We start from the raw sequence: 14204 nt of genomic DNA on the forward strand, positions 1-14204 counted from the left end.
ACTCAGTGACTCTCCCTGTGGAGATACTATAATAACAGACCCACTCAGTGACTCTCCCTGTGGAGATACTATAATAACAGACCCACTCAGTGACTCTCCCTGTGGAGATAATATAATAACAGACCAACTCAGTGACTCTCCCTGTGGAGATACTATAATAACAGACCCAGTCAGTGACTCTCCCTGTGGAGATACTATAATAACTGACCCAGTCAGTGACTCTCCTGTGGAGATACTATAATAACAGTCCCAGTCAGTGACTCTCCCTGTGGAGATACTATAATAACTGACCCAGTCAGTGACTCTCCCTGTGGAGATACTATAATAACAGACCCAGTCAAGGACTCTTCCTGTGGAGATACTATAATAACTGACCCAGTCAGTGACTCTCCCTGTGGAGATTCTATAATAACAGACCCACTCAGTGACTCTCCCTGTGGAGATACTATAATAACAGACCCACTCAGGCACTCTCTCTGTGGAGATACTATAATAACTGACCCAGTCAGTGACTCTCCCTGTGGAGATACTATAATAACAGGCCCAGTCAGTGACTCTCCCTGTGGAGATACTATAATAACAGACCCACTCAGTGACTCTCCCTGTGGAGATATTATAATAACAGACCCACTCAGTGACACTCCCTGTGGATATACTATAATAACAGACAACCTCAGTGACTCTCCCTGTGGAGATACTATAATAACAGACCCAGTCAGTGACTCTCCCTGTGGAGATACTATAATAACAGACCCACTCAGTGACTCTCTCTGTGGAGATACTATAATAACAGACCCACTCAGTGACTCTCGCTGTAGAGATACGAGAATAACAGACCCACTCAGTGCCTCTCCCTGTGGAGATACTATAATAACAGACCCATTCAGTGACTCTCCCTGTGGAGATACTATAATAACAGACCCACTCAGTGACTCTCCCTGTGGAGATACTATAATAACAGACCCAGTCAGTGACACCCCCTGTGGAGATACTATAACAACAGACCCACTCAGTGACTCTCTCTGTGGATATACTATAATAACAGACCAACTCAGTGACTCTCCCTGTGGAGATACCATAATAACAGACACACTCAGTGACTCTCCCAGTGGAGATACCATAATAGCACACCCACTCAGTGACCCTCCTGTGGAGATACTATAATAACAGACCCACTCAGTGTCTCTCCCTGTGGAGATGCTATAATAACAGACCCTGTTAGTGACTCTCCCTGTGGAGATACTATAATAACAGACCGACTCAGTGACTCTCCCTGTGGAGATACTATAATAACAGACCCACTCAGTGACTCACCCTGTGGAGATACTATAATAACAGACCCACTCAAAGACTCTCCCTGTGGAGATACTATAATAACAGACCCACTCAGTGACTCTCCCTGTGGAGATACTATAATAACAGACCAACTCAGTGACTCTCCCTGTGGAGATACTATAATAACAGACCCACTCAGTGACTCTCCCTGTGGAGATACTATAGTAACAGACCCACTCAGTGACTCTCCCTGTGGAAATACTATCATAACAGACCGACTCAGTGACACTCCCTGTGGAGATACTGTAATAAGAGACCAACTCAGTGACTCTCTCTGTGGAGATACTATAATAACTGACCCAGTCAGTGACTCTCCCTGTGGAGATACTACAATAACAGTCCCAGTCAGTGACTCTCCCTGTGGAGATACTATAATAACAGACCCACTCAGTGACTCTCCCTGTGGAGATATTATAAAATCAGACCCACTCAGTGACACTCCCTGTGGATAAACTACAATAACAGACAACCTCAGTGACTCTCCCTGTGGAGATACCATAATTACATACCCACTCAGTGACCCTCCCTGTGGAGATACTATAATAACAGACCCACTCAGTGACCCTCCCTGTGGAGATACTATAATAACAGACCCTCTTAGTGACTCTCCCTGTGGAGATCCTATAATAACAGACCAACTCAGTGTCTCTCTCTTTGGAGATAATATAATAACAGACCCACTCAGTGACTCTCCCTGTGGAGATACTATAATAACAGACCCACTCAGTGACTCTGTCTGTGGAGACACTATAATAACAGATGCACTCAGTGACTCTCGATGTGGAGATACTATAATAACAGACCCACTCAGTGCCTCTCGCTGCGGAGATACTATAACAACAGACCCACTCAGTGACTCTCCCTGTGGAGATACTATAATAACAGACCCACTCAGTCACTCTCCCTGTGGAGATACTATAATAACAGACCCACTCAGTGACTCTCCCTGTGGAGATACTACAATAACAGACCCACTCAGAGACTCTCCCTGTGGAGATAATATAATAACAGATGAACTCAGTGACTCTCACTGTGGAGATACTATAATAACAGACCCAGTCAGTGACTCTCCCTGTGGAGATACTATAATAACAGTCCCAGTCTGTGACTCTCCCTGTGGAGATACTATAATAACAGACCCACTCAGTGACTCTCCCTGTGGAGATATTATAATAACAGACCCACTCAGTGACACTCCCTCTGGAGATACTATAATAACAGACCCACTCAATGACTCTCCCTGTGGAGATACTATAATAACAGACCCTCTCAGTGACTCTCCCGGTGGAGATGCTACAATAACAGACCCACTCAGTGACTCTCCCTGTGGAGATACTATAATAACAGACCCACTCAGTGACTCTCCCTGTGGAGATACGATAATAACAGACCCACTCAGTGACTCTCCCTGTGGATATACTATAATAACAGACCCACTCAGTGACTCTCCCTGTGGAGATACTATAATAACAGACCCAGTCAAGGACTCTTCCTGTGGAGATACTATAATAACTGACCCAGTCAGTGACTCTCCCTGTGGAGATTCTATAATAACAGACCCACTCAGTGACTCTCCCTGTGGAGATACCATAATAACACACCCACTCAGTGACCCTCCCTGTGGAGATACTATAATAACAGACCCAGTCAAGGACTTTTCCTGTGGAGATACTATAATAACTGACCCAGTCAGTGACTCTCCCTGTGGAGATACTATAATAACAGACGCACTCAGTGACTCTCCCTGTGGAGACACTATAATAACAGACCCACTCAGTGACTCTCCCTGTGGAGATACTATAGTAACACACCCACTCAGTGACACTCCCTGTGGAGATTCTATAATAACAGACCGACTCAGTGTCACTCACTGTGGAGATACTATAATAACAGACCCACTCAGGCACTCTCTCTGTGGAGATACTATAATAACTGACCCAGTCAGTGACTCTCCCTGTGGAGATACTATAATAACAGTCCCAGTCAGTGACTCTCCCTGTGGAGATACTATAACAACAGACCCACTCAGTGACTCTCCCTGTGGAGATATTATAATAACAGACCCACTCAGTGACACTCCCTGTGGATATACTATAATAACAGACAACCTCAGTGACTCTCCCTGTGGAGAAACTATAGTAACAGACCCAGTCAGTGACTCCCCCTGTGGAGATAATATAATAACAGACCCACTCAGTGACTCTCTCTGTGGAGATACTAAAATAACAGACCCACTCAGTGACTCTCGCTGTGGAGATACGAGAATAACAGACCCACTCAGTGCCTCTCCCTGTGGAGATACTATAATAACAGACCCATTCAGTGACTCTCCCTGTGGAGATACTATAGTAACAGACCCACTCATTGACTCTCCCTGTGGAGATACTATAATAACAGACCCAGTCAGTGACACCCCCTGTGGAAATACTATAACAACAGACCCACTCAGTGACTCTCTCTCAGGAGATACTATAATAACAGACCAACTCAGTGAATCTCCCTGTGGAGATACCATAATAACAGAGACACTCAGTGACTCTCCCTGTGGAGATACCATAATAGCACACCCACTCAGTGACCCTCCTGTGGAGATACTATAATAACAGACCCACTCAGTGTCTCTCCCTGTGGAGATGCTATAATAACAGACCCTCTTAGTGACTCTCCCTGTGGGGATCCTATAATAACAGACCCACTCAGTAACTCTCCCTGTGGAGATACTATAATAACAGACCAACTCAGTGTCTCTCTCTTTGGAGATAATATAATAACAGACCCACTCAGTGACTCTCCCTGTGGAGATACTATAATAACAGACCCACTCAGTGACTCTCTCTGTGGAGACACTATAATAACAGACGCACTAAGTGACTCTCGATGTGGAGATACTATAATAACAGACCCACTCAGTGACTCTTCCTGTGGAGATACTATAATAACTGACCCAGTCAGTGACTCTCCCTGTGGAGATACTATAATAACAGACCCAGTCAGTGACTCCCCCTGTGCAGATATTATAATAACAGACCCACTCAGTGACTCTCTCTGTGGAGATACTATAATAACAGACCGACTCAGTGACACTCCCTGTGGAGATACTAAAATAACAGACCAACTCAGTGACTCTCTCTGTGGAGATACTATAATAACTGACCCATTCAGTGACTGTCCCTGTGGAGATACTATAATAACAGACCCACTCAGTGACTCTCCCTGTGGAGATATTATAAAATCAGACCCACTCAGTGACACTCCCTGCGGATAAACTACAATAACAGACAACCTCAGTGACTCTCCCTGTGGAGATACTATAAGAACAGACCCAGTCAGTGACTCCCCCTGTGGAGATACTATAATAACTGACCCACTCAGTGACTCTCCCTGTGGAGATACTATAATAACAGACCCAGTCAGTGACACCCCCTGTGGAGATACTATAACAACAGACCCACTCAGTGACTCTGTGGATATACTATAATAACAGACCAACTCAGTGACTCTCCCTGTGGAGATACCATAATAACAGACACACTCAGTGACTCTCCCAGTGGAGATACCATAATAGCACACCCACTCAGTGACCCTCCTGTGGAGATACTATAATAACAGACCCACTCAGTGTCTCTCCCTGTGGAGATGCTATAATAACAGACCCTCTTAGTGACTCTCCCTGTGGAGATACTATAATAACAGACCGACTCAGTGACTCTCCCTGTGGAGATTCTATAATAACAGACCCACTCAGTGACTCACCCTGTGGAGATACTATAATAACAGACCCACTCAGAGACTCTCCCTGTGGAGATACTATAATAACAGACCCACTCAGTGACTCTCCCTGTGGAGATACTAAAATAACAGACCAACTCAGTGACTCTCTCTGTGGAGATACTATAATAACTGACCCATTCAGTGTCTGTCCCTGTGGAGATACTATAATAACAGACCCACTCAGTGACTCTCCCTGTGGAGATATTATAAAATCAGACCCACTCAGTGACACTCCCTGCGGATAAACTACAATAACAGACAACCTCAGTGACTCTCCCTGTGGAGATACTATAAGAACAGACCCGGTCAGTGACTCCCCCTGTGGAGATACTATAATAACAGACCCACTCAGTGACTCTCCCTGTGGAGATATTATAAAATCAGACCCACTCAGTGACACTCCCTGCGGATAAACTACAATAACAGACAACCTCAGTGACTCTCCCTGTGGAGATACTATAATAACTGACCCAGTCAGTGACTCTCCCTGTGGAGATACTATAATAACAGTCCCAGTCAGTGACTCTCCCTGTGGAGATACTATAATAACAGACCCACTCAGTGACTCTCCCTGTGGAGATAGTATAATAACAGAGCGACTCAGTGACTCTCCCTGTGGAGATTCTAAAATAACAGACCCACTCAGTGACTCACCCTGTGGATATTCTATAATAACAGTCCCAGTCAGTGACTCTCCCTGTGGAGATACTAAAATAACAGACCAACTCAGTGACTCTCTCTGTGGAGATACTATAATAACTGACCCATTCAGTGACTGTCCCTGTGGAGATACTATAATAACAGACCCACTCAGTGACTCTCCCTGTGGAGATATTATAAAATCAGACCCACTCAGTGACACTCCCTGCGGATAAACTACAATAACAGACAACCTCAGTGACTCTCCCTGTGGAGATACTATAAGAACAGACCCAGTCAGTGACTCCCCCTGTGGAGATACTACAATAACAGACCCACTCAGTGACTCTCCCTGTGGAGATATTATAAAATCAGACCCACTCAGTGACACTCCCTGCGGATAAACTACAATAACAGACAACCTCAGTGACTCTCCCTGTGGAGATACTATAATAACTGACCCAGTCAGTGACTCTCCCTGTGGAGATACTATAATAACAGTCCCAGTCAGTGACTCTCCCTGTGGAGATACTATAATAACAGACCCACTCAGTGACTCTCCCTGTGGAGATATTATAATAACAGACCGACTCAGTGACTCTCCCTGTGGAGATTCTAAAATAACAGACCCACTCAGTGACTCACCCTGTGGATATTCTATAATAACAGTCCCAGTCAGTGACTCTCCCTGTGGAGATACTATAATAACAGACCCACTCAGTGACTCTCCCTGTGGAGATATTATAAAATCAGACCCACTCAGTGACACTCCCTGTGGATAAACTACAATAACAGACAACCTCAGTGACTCTCCCTGTGGAGATACTATAATAACAGACCCAGTCAGTGACTCCCCCTGTGGAGATATTATAATAACAGACCCACTCAGTGACTCTCTCTGTGGAGATACTATAATAACAGACCGACTCAGTGACACTCCCTGTGGAGATATTAAAATAACAGACCAACTCAGTGACTCTCTCTGTGGAGATACTATAATAACTGACCCATTCAGTGACTCTCCCTGTGGAGATATTATAAAATCAGACCCACTCAGTGACACTCCCTGCGGATAAACTACAATAACAGACAACCTCAGTGACTCTCCCTGTGGAGATACTATAAGAACAGACCCAGTCAGTGACTCCCCCTGTGGAGATACTATAATAACAGACCCACTCAGTGACTCTCCCTGTGGAGATACTATAATAACAGACCCAGTCAGTGACACCCCCTGTGGAGATACTATAACAACAGACCCAGTCAGTGACTCCCCCTGTGGAGATATTATAATAACAGACCCACTCAGTGACTCTCTCTGTGGAGATACTATAATAACAGACCGACTCAGTGACACTCCCTGTGGAGATACTAAAATAACAGACCCACTCAGTGACTCTCCCTGTGGAGATATTATAAAATCAGACCCACTCAGTGACACTCCCTGCGGATAAACTACAATAACAGACAACCTCAGTGACTCTCCCTGTGGAGATACTATAAGAACAGACCCAGTCAGTGACTCTCCCTGTGGAGATACTATAATAACAGACCCAGTCAGTGACACCCCCTGTGGAGATACTATAACAACAGACCCACTCAGTGACTCTCTCTGTGGATATACTATAATAACAGACCAACTCAGTGACTCTCCCTGTGGAGATACCATAATAACAGACACACTCAGTGACTCTCCCAGTGGAGATACCATAATAGCACACCCACTCAGTGACCCTCCTGTGGAGATACTATAATAACAGACCCACTCAGTGTCTCTCCCTGTGGAGATGCTATAATAACAGACCCTCTTAGTGACTCTCCCTGTGGAGATACTATAATAACAGACCGACTCAGTGACTCTCCCTGTGGAGATTCTATAATAACAGACCCACTCAGTGACTCACCCTGTGGAGATACTATAATAACAGACCCACTCAGAGACTCTCCCTGTGGAGATACTATAATAACAGACCCACTCAGTGACTCTCCCTGTGGAGATACTAAAATAACAGACCAACTCAGTGACTCTCTCTGTGGAGATACTATAATAACTGACCCATTCAGTGACTGTCCCTGTGGAGATACTATAATAACAGACCCACTCAGTGACTCTCCCTGTGGAGATATTATAAAATCAGACCCACTCAGTGACACTCCCTGCGGATAAACTACAATAACAGACAACCTCAGTGACTCTCCCTGTGGAGATACTATAAGAACAGACCCAGTCAGTGACTCCCCCTGTGGAGATACTATAATAACAGACCCACTCAGTGACTCTCCCTGTGGAGATACTATAATAACAGACCCAGTCAGTGACACCCCCTGTGGAGATACTATAACAACAGACCCACTCAGTGACTCTCTCTGTGGATATACTATAATAACAGACCAACTCAGTGACTCTCCCTGTGGAGATACCATAATAACAGACACACTCAGTGACTCTCCCAGTGGAGATACCATAATAGCACACCCACTCAGTGACCCTCCTGTGGAGATACTATAATAACAGACCCACTCAGTGTCTCTCCCTGTGGAGATGCTATAATAACAGACCCTCTTAGTGACTCTCCCTGTGGAGATACTATAATAACAGACCGACTCAGTGACTCTCCCTGTGGAGATTCTATAATAACAGACCCACTCAGTGACTCACCCTGTGGAGATACTATAATAACAGACCCACTCAGAGACTCTCCCTGTGGAGATACTATAATAACAGACCCACTCAGTGACTCTCCCTGTGGAGATACTATAATAACAGACCAACTCAGTGACTCTCCCTGTGGTGATACTATAATAACAGACCCACTCAGTGACTCTCCCTGTGGAGATACTATAGTAACAGACCCACTCAGTGACTCTCCCTGTGGAAATACTATCATAACAGACCGACTCAGTGACACTCCCTGTGGAGATACTGTAATAACAGACCAACTCAGTGACTCTCTCTGTGGAGATACTATAATAACTGACCCAGTCAGTGACTCTCCCTGTGGAGATACTACAATAACAGTCCCAGTCAGTGACTCTCCCTGTGGAGATACTATAATAACAGACCCAATCAGTGACTCTCCCTGTTGAGATATTATAAAATCAGACCCACTCAGTGACACTCCCTGTGGATAAACTACAATAACAGACAACCTCAGTGACTCTCCCTGTGGAGATACCATAATTACACACCCACTCAGTGACCCTCCCTGTGGAGATACTATAATAACAGACCCACTCAGTGACTCTCCCTGTGGAGATACTATAATAACAGACCCTCTTAGTGACTCTCCCTGTGGAGATCCTATAATAACAGACCAACTCAGTGACTCTGTCTGTGGAGACACTATAATAACAGACGCACTCAGTGACTCTCGATGTGGAGATACTATAATAACAGACCCACTCAGTGCCTCTCGCTGCGGAGATACTATAACAACAGACCCACTCAGTGACTCTCCCTGTGGAGATACTATAACAACAGACCCACTCAGTCACTCTCCCTGTGGAGATACTATAATAACAGACCCACTCAGTGACTCTCCCTGTGGAGATACTACAATAACAGACCCACTCAGAGACTCTCCCTGTGGAGATAATATAATAACAGACCCACTCAGTGACTCTCCCTGTGGAGATACTATAATAACCGACCCACTCAGTGACTCTCCCTGTGGAGATACTATAATAACAGACCCAGTCAAGGACTCTTCCTGTGGAGATACTATAATAACTGACCCAGTCGCTGACTCTCCCTGTGGAGATTCTATAATAACAGACCCACTCAGTGACTCTCCCTGTGGAGATACCATAATAACACACCCACTCAGTGACCCTCCCTGTGGAGATACTATAATAACAGACCCAGTCAAGGACTTTTCCTGTGGAGATACTATAATAACTGACCCAGTCAGTGACTCTCCCTGTGGAGATACTATAATAACAGTCGCACTCAGTGACTCTCCCTGTGGAGATACTATAATAACAGACCCACTCAGTGACTCTCCCTGTGGAGATACTATAGTAACAGACCCACTCAGTGACACTCCCTGTGGAGATTCTATAATAACAGACCGACTCAGTGTCACTCACTGTGGAGATACTATAATAACAGACCCACTCAGGCACTCTCTCTGTGGAGATACTATAATAACTGACCAAGTCAGTGACTCTCCCTGTGGAGATACTATAATAACAGTCCCAGTCAGTGACTCTCCCTGTGGAGATACTATAACAACAGACCCACTCAGTGACTCTCCCTGTGGAGATATTATAATAACAGACCCACTCAGTGACACTCCCTGTGGATATACTATAATAACAGACAACCTCAGTGACTCTCCCTGTGGAGAAACTATAGTAACAGACCCAGTCAGTGACTCCCCCTGTAGAGATAATATAATAACAGACCCACTCAGTGACTCTCTCTGTGGAGATACTAAAATAACAGACCCAATCAGTGACTCTCGCTGTGGAGATACGAGAATAACAGACCCACTCAGTGCCTCTCCCTGTGGAGATACTATAAAAACAGACCCATTCAGTGACTCTCCCTGTGGAGATACTATAGTAACAGACCCACTCAGTGACTCTCCCTGTGGAGATACTATAATAACAGACCCAGTCAGTGACACCCCCTGTGGAAATACTATAACAACAGACCCACTCAGTGACTCTCTCTCAGGAGATACTATAATAACAGACCAACTCAGTGACTCTCTCTGTGGAGATACTATAATAACTGACCCAGTCAGTGACTGTCCCTGTGGAGATACTATAATAACAGACCCACTCAGTGACTCTCCCTGTGGAGATATTATAAAATCAGACCCACTCAGTGACACTCCCTGCGGATAAACTACAATAACAGACAACCTCAGTGACTCTCCCTGTGGAGATACTATAATAACAGACCCAGTCAGTGACTCCCCCTGTGGAGATACTATAATAACAGACCCACTCAGTGACTCTCTCTGTGGAGATACTATAATAACAGACCCAGTCAGTTACTCCCCCTGTGGAGATACTATAACAACAGACCCACTCAGTGACTCTCGCTGTGGAGATACTATAATAACAGACCCACTCAGTAACTCTCCCTGTGGAGATACCATAATAACAGACACACTCAGTGACTCTCCCTGTGGAGATACCATAATAACACACCCACTCAGTGACCCTCCCTGTGGAGATACTATAATAACAGACCCTCTTAGTGACTCTCCCTGTGGAGATCCTATAATGACAGACCCGCTCAGTAACTCTCCCTGTGGAGATACTATAATAACAGACCAACTCAGTGTCTCTCTCTTTGGAGATAATATAATAACAGACCCACTCAGTGACTCTCCCTGTGGAGATACTATAATAACAGACCCAGTCGGTGACTCTCCCTGTGGAGATACTATAATAACAGTCCCAGTCAGTGACTCTCCCTGTGGAGATACTATAATAACAGACCCACTCAGTGACTCTCCCTGTGGAGATATTATAATAACAGACCCACTCAGTGACACTCCCTGTGGATATACTATAATAACAGACAACCTCAGTGACTCTCCCTGTGGAGATACTATAATAACAGACCCAGTCAGTGACTCCCCCTGTGGAGATACTATAATAAAAGACCCACTCAGTGACTTTCTCTGTGGAGATACCATAATTACACACCCACTCAGTGACTCTCGCTGTGGAGATACTATAATAACAGACCCACTCAGTGACTCTCCCTGTGGAGATACTATGATAACAGACCCTCTTAGTCACTCTCCCTGTGCAGATCCTATAATAACAGACCCACTCAGTAACTCTCCCTGTGGAGATACTATAATAACAGACCAACTCAGTGTCTCTCTCTTTGGAGATAATATAATAACAGACCCACTCAGTGACTCTCCCTGTGGAGATACTATAATAACAGACCCAGTCAGTGACTCCCCCTGTGGAGATACTATAATAACAGACCAATTCAGTGACTCTCTCTGTGGAGATACTATAATAACAGACACACTCAGTGACTCTCGCTGTGGAGATACTATAATAACAGACCCACTCAGTGACTCTCCCTGTGGAGATACTATAATAACAGACCCACTCAGTGACTCTCCCTGTGGAGATACTATTAGAACAGACCCACACAGTGACTCTCCCTGTGGAGATACTATAATAACAGACCCACTCAGTGACTCTCCCTGTGGAGATAATATAATAACAGACCAACTCAGTGACTCTCCCTGTGGAGATACTATAATAACAGACCCATTCAGTGTCTCTCCTGTGGAGATACTATAATAAATGACCCAGTCAGTGACTCTCCCTGTGGAGATACTATAATAACAGTCCCAGTCAGTGACTCTCCCTGTGGAGATACTATAATAACAGACCCACTCAGTGACTCTCCCTGTGGAGATATTATAATAACAGACCCACTCAGTGACACTCCCTCTAGAGATACTATAATAACAGACCCACTCAATGACTCTCCCTGTGGAGATACTATAATAACAGACCCACTCAGTGACTCTCCCGGTGGAGATGCCACAATAACAGACCCACTCAGTGACTCTCCCTGTGGAGATACTATAATAACAGACCCACTCAGTGACTCTCCCTGTGGAGATACTATAATAACAGACCCACTCAGTGACTCTCCCTGTGGAGATACTATAATAACAGACCCACTCAGTGACTCTCCCTGTGGAGATACTATAATAACAGACCCAGTCAAGGACTCTTCCTGTGGAGATACTATAATAACTGACCCAGTCAGTGACTCTCCCTGTGGAGATTCTATAATAACAGACCCACTCAGTGACTCTCCCTGTGGAGATACCATAATAACACACCCACTCAGTGACCCTCCCTGTGGAGATACTATAATAACAGACCCACTCAGTGACTCTCCCTGTGGAGATACTATAATAACAGACCCACTCAGTGACTCTCCCTGTGGAGATTCTATAATAACAGACCCACTCAGTGACTCTCCCTGTGGAGATACCATAATAACACACCCACTCAGTGACCCTCCCTGTGGAGATACTATAATAACTGACCCAGTCAGTGACTCTCCCTGTGGAGATACTATAATAACAGAACCACTCAGTAACTCTCCCTGTGGAGATACTATAATAACAGACCAACTCAGTGACTCTCCCTGTGGAGATACTATAGTAACAGACCCACTCAGTGACTCTCCCGGTGGAGATTCTATAATAACAGACCGACTCAGTGACACTCCCTGTGGAGATAATATAATAACAGACCAACTCAGTGACTCTCCCTGTGGAGATACTATAATAACAGACCCAGTCAGTGACTCTCCCTGTGGAGATACTATAATAACTGACCCAGTCAGTGACTCTCCCTGTGGAGATACTATAATAACAGTCCCAGTCAGTGACTCTCCCTGTGGAGATACTATAATAACAGACCCACTCAGTGACTCTCCCTGTGGAGATATTATAATAACAGACCCACTCAGTGACACTCCCTCTGGAGATACTATAATAACAGACCCATTCAGTGACTCTCTCTGTGGAGATACTATAATAACAGACACACTCAGTGACTCTCGCTGTGGAGATACTATAATAACAGACCCACTCAGTGACTCTCCCTGTGGAGATACTATAATAACAGACCCACTCAGTGACTCTCCCTGTGGAGATACTATTAGAACAGACCCACACAGTGACTCTCCCTGTGGAGATACTATAATAACAGACCCACTCAGTGACTCTCCCTGTGGAGATAATATAATAACAGACCAACTCAGTGACTCTCCCTGTGGAGATACTATAATAACAGACCCAGTCAGTGACTCTCCTGTGGAGATACTATAATAAATGACCCAGTCAGTGACTCTCCCTGTGGAGATACTATAATCACAGTCCCAGTCAGTGACTCTCCCTGTGGAGATACTATAATAACAGACGCACTCAGTGACTCTCCCTGTGGAGATATTATAATAACAGACCCACTCAGTGAAACTCCCTCTGGAGATACTTTAATAACAGACCCACTCAATGACTCTCCCTGTGGAGATACTATAATAACAGACCCACTCAGTGACTCTCCCGGTGGAGATGCTACAATAACGGACCCACTCAGTGACTCTCCCTGTGGAGATACTATAATAACAGACCAACTCAGTGACTCTCCCTGTGGAGATACTATAATAACAGACCCACTCAGTGACTCTCCCTGTGGAAATACTATAATAACAGACCCACTCAGTGACTCTCCCTGTGGAGATACTATAATAACAGACCCAGTCAAGGACTCTTCCTGTGGAGATACTATAATAAATGACCCAGTCAGTGACTCTCCCTGTGGAGATTCTATAATAACAGACCCACTCAGTGACTCTCCCTGTGGAGGTACCATAATAACACACCCACTCAGTGACCCTCCCTGTGGAGATACTATAATAACAGACCCAGTCAAGGACTTTTCCTGTG

This window comes from Heterodontus francisci, unplaced genomic scaffold (assembly GCF_036365525.1).
Source record: "Heterodontus francisci isolate sHetFra1 unplaced genomic scaffold, sHetFra1.hap1 HAP1_SCAFFOLD_64, whole genome shotgun sequence".
In the NCBI taxonomy this organism is placed as follows: Eukaryota; Metazoa; Chordata; class Chondrichthyes; order Heterodontiformes; family Heterodontidae; genus Heterodontus; species Heterodontus francisci.